Raw genomic sequence first — 7,771 nt, 5'->3', positions numbered from 1 at the left:
AAACAAGGATTCAAAACTTGGAGAATCAATTAGTAGCGGAGAAGTTTGCTGAAGGAGAGACGGTTGAAGCATTCATCACTCAGATTAAGAATCTGCGTGACCAGATGGCTGGAGTTGGGATACAAAAGACTAGCAAAGAGCTAGCTCGGAGGTGTCTTTGGATTTGTCCACAAAAGTTTGATGGACTAGTAACTGCCCTTAATACTCAGGTGAGACCTCAAGCTTTGACTTTTGAGGAGTTTTGTGCATTATTGATGGAGGAGGAGTTGAGGCTGAAAGCCCGAGAAGGAAGCTACAATGGAGATGTTGCATTCTCTGCCAATGTAAAAGGCAAAGGTGGTTCCTCCACCAAAAATGATGGTGACAAAAAGAAGAAGGGCGGCAAGAAGAAGTTTCAAGGAGAGTGCTTCTACTACAAGAAGAAAGGACATGCGATTGCAGATTGTTGTGTCAAGAAGGCAGATGAAAAGAATGGTACCCTTAAAAGTAAAGGGAAAGAGACATCCAATACGGCTGAAGCAGAGTTGGAATTATTCATGGTGACCATTAAGGAAGTGTGCTCCTCGACGCAAGAAGAATCTACCATTGACTCATGGGTGTTGGATAGTGGGGCCTCCCGTCACATGACCAACAAGGAAGGTCTATACAATTCTATGCAGCCTCTACAAGAATCCATCACTGTGATGGTTGGAAATGATGCTAAATGCCTTGCTGAGGCCCCCCATTCTGAGAACAAAGTGTGTAAGCTGAAGAAGGCATTGTATGGGCTGAAACAAGCCCCCAGAGCATGGTACCAACGGATAGATAAGTTCTTTTTAAACCTAAACTTCAAAAGATGTGCCTCAGATGCTAACTTGTATGTTTACAAGGATGGTAAAAAGTCTGTAGTGATTGTCCTATATGTGGACGACCTTCTTATTATAGGTGACTATGAAGATATTATCAACCAAACTCAAAAGGCTTTGAGTTCTGAGTTTGAAATGACAAACTTGGGCTTGTTGCACTATTGTTTGGGGATTGAAGTCTGGCAAGAGCCAGGAAAAGATCTTCATCTCTCAGAAGAAGTATGCATGGGACATCTTGAAGGCATTTGGCATGACTGAGTGCAAGGAGATAGCTACACCTATGGAGGTGAATGCAAAGTTATCCGTTGAGGATACATTAGCACTAGCAGACATTGGGAGGTATAGGAGATTGGTCGGTAGTCTCATCTACTTGTGTAACACCAGACCAGATATCAGTTTTGCTATTGGTGTTTTTAGCAGGTTCTCAAACAAACCTCATAAGAGTCATTGGAAGGTTTGGATGCGGGTGCTCAAATACTTGAAGGAAACTCTTGACTATGGTATCACATACAGTTTCAGAACTTCTCTTGTGGGGAACTGTGTCTCTGATTGGGCAGGAGACAGTGATTCCAGGAAGTCAGTTTCTAGTTATTGTTTCTCTTTGGGTTCAGGAATTTTCTCTTGGATTAGTAAGAAGCAGCCAACAGTGGCATTGTCTTACCGAAGCAGAGTACAAGGCAGCTTGTTTTGCTACATGTGAAGCAGTATGGTTGAGAAGGATTCTATGGCATATGGGAGTGTAGGATGAAGAACCAACTGTGCTGAGATGTGACAATCAGAGTTGCATCGCCATTCCCAAAAATCTAGTGTTTCATGCATGCACCAAACATATAGAGATCCATTATCACTATGTGCATGATTTGATGGAGGATGGGATAGTGGAACTGGTCTATTGTCAAACAGAGGAGAATGGAGCAGATATCTTCACCAAAGCACTTATGAAGGATCTGCTTCAAGTTCATCTTCACAGACTTGGCATTGGGCCGAGGAGATAGTTCACCTATGGGTGGACATTGAAGGGGGGTGTTAGATATGATCAATGCCCCACCCTCATTAGGTGCCACCAATGATCCATGGTGCTCAAAGTTGTAAGGCCCCCATTATGAGGAGAAGCCAAATGTGAGCCCAGACATTGGTTGAGTCCTGACTTGTATATCAAATGAGGTCTATGTGACCAGATGGCAAAAAGGTGACCGTTGTGGATCTAATCTTTGGGTTAGACAGAGTGGTTAAGCTGGTAGCAACTCGAGGCGCATTGCATCGAGTTGTGGGGTAAGGGAGTTAAAAGGGGCCCCTATTTTGGGGTCCGAGGGCCTCAAAAGTGGCTCCTGGCTAGGGGGTCCCAGGGGGGCTAGCAGCCCCCCCTAGCGGGGGTCCTGGGGCAGCGCCCCCAGCCCAATGGTAAAGGGAATATTCCTTGGAATATTCCCTGGCCGACTAGTGGAGGCTCATATGATAGGTCAGTCAGGCCAACCTAACGGCCTTCGCGGGCTATAAAAGCTAAATCCCTTCATAGCCATCCATTCATTTCATCTTTCACCCAGTTGGAGTTATTGTTCTAGCTAGCCTTAAGCTCTTCACCTATCTTCTGTCTAGATCGCCATCTAAGCTTCACACAGTGGAAGTGTGCGGGTGGACAGAGCCATCTTTGTATTAGTTGTTTGGAGCTAAAGAATTTATTGATTCTCGTCTTATCTGTTATGTACTCTCTATCTCTTTCTTAGATTCTATTCGCTGCGTCGTGTAATTTTTACAGTAACGTGCCCGCTCCTCAAATCACGGGATATGTCTTAGCAGTCTATTGAGAGATATATTTAGAAGACGCCACCTAGCACTCCCAAGGAATGGCACGGGGTTTGCCAACTAGGGTCTTTTGAGTCTGCTCCGCAATGGAACTTATCCGACTGTTCCCACTAGGATCGACTTGAAGTCCGGGTTCCTTGTAATCGGGTTTTCCTAATAGCCTTCTAGCGTCCGTCTACAACTGCTCCACTTTGCGCAGACACAACTGGGCCAAAGGAGACTCATACCGCACTTGGTTCAAAGAGAATGGGAAACGAGAGGGATGCATCGCTCGACCTCTCTGCCCATAGGGTATAGTCCCACTCAATTCCCCTAAAATGGTATGAATCAGGTTTTTAACTTACAAGTTCTAAGGTCCTCATCTATCTAACGTTCGCATCAAATAAATTCCATTGAGGAAAGCTCTCAGCTAACCAAGACCACCCTGTCGTAGAATGGACCCAATGGTCACATCCACCATGCTTCCCTCGGGGGATGTTTTAGTTAACTAATTACCTGCCACATTATGTTTGACATATGAAAGCAGCTTCCTTAATTAACCAGTTAATCACAGGTTCCTTTACGTAATTTAGGGCACAGACACAAAGACAAGATAACAAGATCAAACACTTCCTCAACTTATCTTTAGATTAATGTTTGTCTCCTGCCCATACAGGAGAATTAAGTGTCCCTTTCTGCCTCTGCAAAAAAATCCTTCTCTCTCCCGACAATAAAAACCTGAAGGTTTATCCTACCAAGATTCTGCCTTGTAACTAGTATCAAGGCCTCGAGATCCCATCTCGAGTCACGTAGAACACTTGTGTAGGGTCCAGAGGCATTGGGATCTATGGCCAGAGCCCCCCTGGCACCGAAGCGTCCTCCTACGCCAAGTAATTTCCATGGATAGACCTCTCGCGGTGGGTTCGGTCCACATTCCCAGCACAGATTCATAACCCCCTTGGCTAGGGTTTGGCGGTTCGCAGGGGTAGCTGATGCCATCCTTCCTTAATTATTCCCTTTAGGAAATCATCCACAGCTGAAGCAACCAGCCTAATAACATTTACTAGGGAAAACATCCCTTTAGTTCCCATGGCAATCAGTCATCACAGACCCGGCCATGAAATCATCAATCACAAACAACTTGGATTAGCATCCAAAACCACATCAAGCAATCACCTTGCTTATGACCCACCTGTCCTTAGTAAGATTCTGTCCTCTTACCAACACAACCAGTCGATATTCACTTAGAGATATCCTTTTCAAACAATCAAGTATAACTTGGGTCAATAGTCCATTTAGAGTTAGGTCACCAACTTCTATTAAGCTAGGAACGTATCCATTTGTGATAGTCTACAGCAAGATCGATAAATCAATTCGCATGCAATTATACTTATTCCTAATGCACCAGATCTCATGTGACTTGCGTATATGAAAGTCTAGGTTTCTATCCATCAATGCAATTGCATCCTATGAACGCAAACTAACATTTTGTGTGTTTAATTTTTATCCATATGCAAATTGTGATTTTTATTGGTTAATTAGGCATTTCTCTATGTGAAGGTCTATCATTTTATGTAAAAATTTATGAAAATCTTATCATTTCATGTGTGTCAATCCATGCAAAACCCATTCTAATTGTCCACTTGACTCCCATGCAATCATCCCGTATTTGCAAGATTTCATGTAACAATATTTCATGCACTAGGCTAGTCAATATTTCATGCAACTCATGCACTTGAGTTTTCATAATCATGCACTTTAAGCATGGAAGAAAAACCATGAACAAGCAATAAGAATAGTGGGAGGGTTAGAGGAAACCATTTTCAAGGGGGTGGTCAATGTCATCTTGCTAGGTGTCACGAGCCATCCACGGACTTCTGGTCTCATGCATTCGCGTAACCCTGAGTGTCCTTGATTTCTTGATGGCTGTGAACGAGTCTTCGTGCTTAGCCTTCCGATTTCTCTTCAAGTTCTCTTCTTTCTCATCATCTTCTTCTTCTTCTCCTCTCTCTCCCTCTTCTTCTCCTTCTCCTTCTTCTTCCTCGTCTTCTTCTTCTCCTCCTTCTTCTTCTCCTTCTCTCTCTCTCCCTCTTCTTCTCCTTCTCTCTCTCTCCCTCTTCTTCTTCCTCGTCTTCTTCTTCTTCTCCTTCTCTCTCTCTCCCTCTTCTTCTTCTTTTCTTCTCTTCTTCTCCTTCTCTCTGTCTCCCTCTTCTTCTTCTTTTCTTCTCTTCTTCTCCTTCTCTCTCTCTCCCTCTTCTTCTTCTTTTCTTCTCTTCTTCTCCTCCTCTCTCCCTCTCCTCTTCTTCTCTCTCTCTCTCTTCTTTCTCTTCTTCTTCTTTCTCCTCTTCTTCTCTTTCTCTCTCTCTCCCTCTTCTTCTTCTTTTCTTCCCTTTTTCTTCTTCTCTCTCTCCCCTTCTTCTTCTTCTTTTCTTCTCTTCTTCTCCTTCTCTCTCTCTCTCTCTCTCTCTCTCTCCTTCTCTTCTTCCTCTTCTTCTTCTTTTTCTCTTCTTCTCCTTCCCTCTCTCCCTCCTTCTCTTCTTCTCACTTTCTCTTCTTCTCCTTTCCTCTCTCTCCCTCTTCTTCTTTTCTTCTCTTCTTCTCCTTCTCTCTCTCTCTCTCTCTTCTTCTCTCTCTCTCTCTCTCTTTTTCTTTTTCTCTTCTTCTCCTTCCCTCTCCCTCCTTCTCTTCTTCTCCTTCCCTCTCTTCCTTCGTTGAGCATGGGGGCGGGGGGGGGGGGGGGGGGGGGGGGGGGGTTTCAGATGACGAAGAGGGGGGGTTCCTCTGTCAGAAGCCCAATAGGAGGGGGCGTTGTTGCAGTCCACAATGGATGGGGGCGTTGTACCATCGAGGGAGAAGGGGGTGATGTGTGTAGACGAGGGAGGGGGGTGAGGCTCCCCTTTATAGGAGGGGGAGGAGGGTGGCACGGCCGCCACCCCTCCCACCTGGGGGGCTGCATGCCCCCTATCCTCCACTTCACTCCCTCTCTCTCTCTCCCTGACATGCTCTCGGTGGGGATGGAGAGAGGGATTTAAAAAATTTTCAAAAAAAATATTAAAGGGGGGGAGTGGTTCGCATGGGGAAGGCACGGGGGGAAATGCTAGGGATGTTACATTTGCATTTTATCAGTGATAACTCATACTTGGCTTTGATTTCTTATTGTTTTACTCTATTTTCAGCATGTTGTAATTATAGTTTATTGTATTGTTTATGCAAGTAGTCACCTCCTTTTCACAACTTATAGTTTGTGGATACCTCATTACTCTGGTAGTAACTCTTGTCTCTTGCTTGATTTAGCAGTGGTTTTCGGGCTAATTTGTAGGATATTATAATAGCCCATTTTTCCCTTCTATGAAATTTCTTGGTCTCATTATGGCTAGTGGTTCTCTCAACAGTACTATCTTCAATATAGAGAAATGGGACCAACTACAACTATTGGAAGACCTAGATATGGTAGGTTTTAGTGTACAAATTCTAGGTTAGACCACTCAAAAATGGGGGTGCCAAATCTAAAACCATTGTGGTTAAGGATTGGGATAAACTAAATAAGCTATGCAAATGCAAGTCCACAATCGTTTTATCACTCTCTAAGAAAGTTCATTATAATGTTGTAACTAATATCAGACTACATATGAGCTTTGTACATAGATTAAGAATCTTTATGACAAGTAGAGTCCTGCATCTAAAAAGTATTGGCTGAAAACGTTGATGGACCTTTGCATGAAGGAAATGATTTCTATGTCTACATACTTGAATGAGTTTCACTCTATCATCAGCCATTTAGCTTTGTAGGAGATTGAGTTCAAGGATACTTTGCATTCTTTATTCCTACTTGGTACTCTACATGAATCATGGGAAACTTTTCATATGACTCTTTGTACTAAGGATGGGCTGAAATTGTAGGATGTTAAGAGTGCCCTCTTGAAAAAAGAGGTAAACAGAAAGAATGTTGGTGGATGCTTTGTGTACATCACATACATTGACTATGAGAGGCCGGAAAGATGGAAATGGCCATGGTAAAGACTCTAATAGGTCTCAGTCTAGGACACATGGAAAATCTCCCAATACATGAAACATTAGAATTTAACACACTTCAACCACTCAACAACCCCCTTACTCCCTACCGTTTAAGATTTTGCATGTGTTGATACGTGTAAGACATGGTTTTGTATGTGTTTTTCTTTATTGAAAGCAATAAGAACTCAATCTAACAAAGAAATAGGGCTGAACTAAGGCTAAAACATCATGCTTGAGCTCCTGTCCACATGCATTAATTTTATTTTTTCTTATTTTTATGACACGAAAAACCTAAATTTCTCCATTTTTATTTACTTTTTTATATTTATTTAGATAAAATTACATATAATAATTGCTTTTCAAGTGCAGATTGATTACTCTTATTGAAAATGATTTTCTATGGATATTTCATTCCATAGGAAAGGCAAATGCACACCAAAAACCCAAAAACCACATATTTTTCCTTTAAACCGCCTAGTCTCGAGTTTTTTGTGTTTTGCATAGAATTATTATACAACTGATTTTTAATATGATTCTTTCAATATGACTGATCTTGGCAATCAAATCCAAGCATTATAACCATTTCAAACAAGAATTCATCATAAAATGGTAAAATCTACATTTTTCTCATAACACTGCTCATTATGATGTGCGTTCTTCGACGTTGGAGAGGCCCGTTGATGCTCTTCCATGGCCGTTGACAATATGCCCAACTCCAATTCATGTTGTCATTCTGCTACGTGGACACAGTGTGAAAAACTCTAGAGTGCCTTGCATTGTCATTTGGCTTTCTTATTGATCTAGAGAGTCAATGCCATTAGTGTTAGTGTCCTTAGTGTGGATGGTTAAAAAATACTAGATTTTTTGACAAGTTTAGCCTATTTTTTATATTTTAGATATTATATTTTGTAAATATCCAAAAGTTGTAGACAACTTCTAGAATAGGATGACATGCAAAAAAAAGCAAGTGGTTTTCATCCATTTTTGGGGGATTCTATGCATTTGGTGATGTTGTGGCTAAATATAACAGAAATCCCAAAGACCATACAAAGAAGGATACAAGAGGAGATGCATTTGGTGTGATAGTTTATAGCATGAAAAGCGAAACTGTACAACCTACCGTGAAGTGG

This window comes from Lygodium microphyllum, unplaced genomic scaffold (genome assembly GCF_053477565.2).
Source record: "Lygodium microphyllum isolate KBCC unplaced genomic scaffold, Lygodium_microphyllum_v1.1.10 scaffold_65, whole genome shotgun sequence".
In the NCBI taxonomy this organism is placed as follows: Eukaryota; Viridiplantae; Streptophyta; class Polypodiopsida; order Schizaeales; family Lygodiaceae; genus Lygodium; species Lygodium microphyllum.
This window is presented reverse-complemented; position numbering follows the sequence as displayed.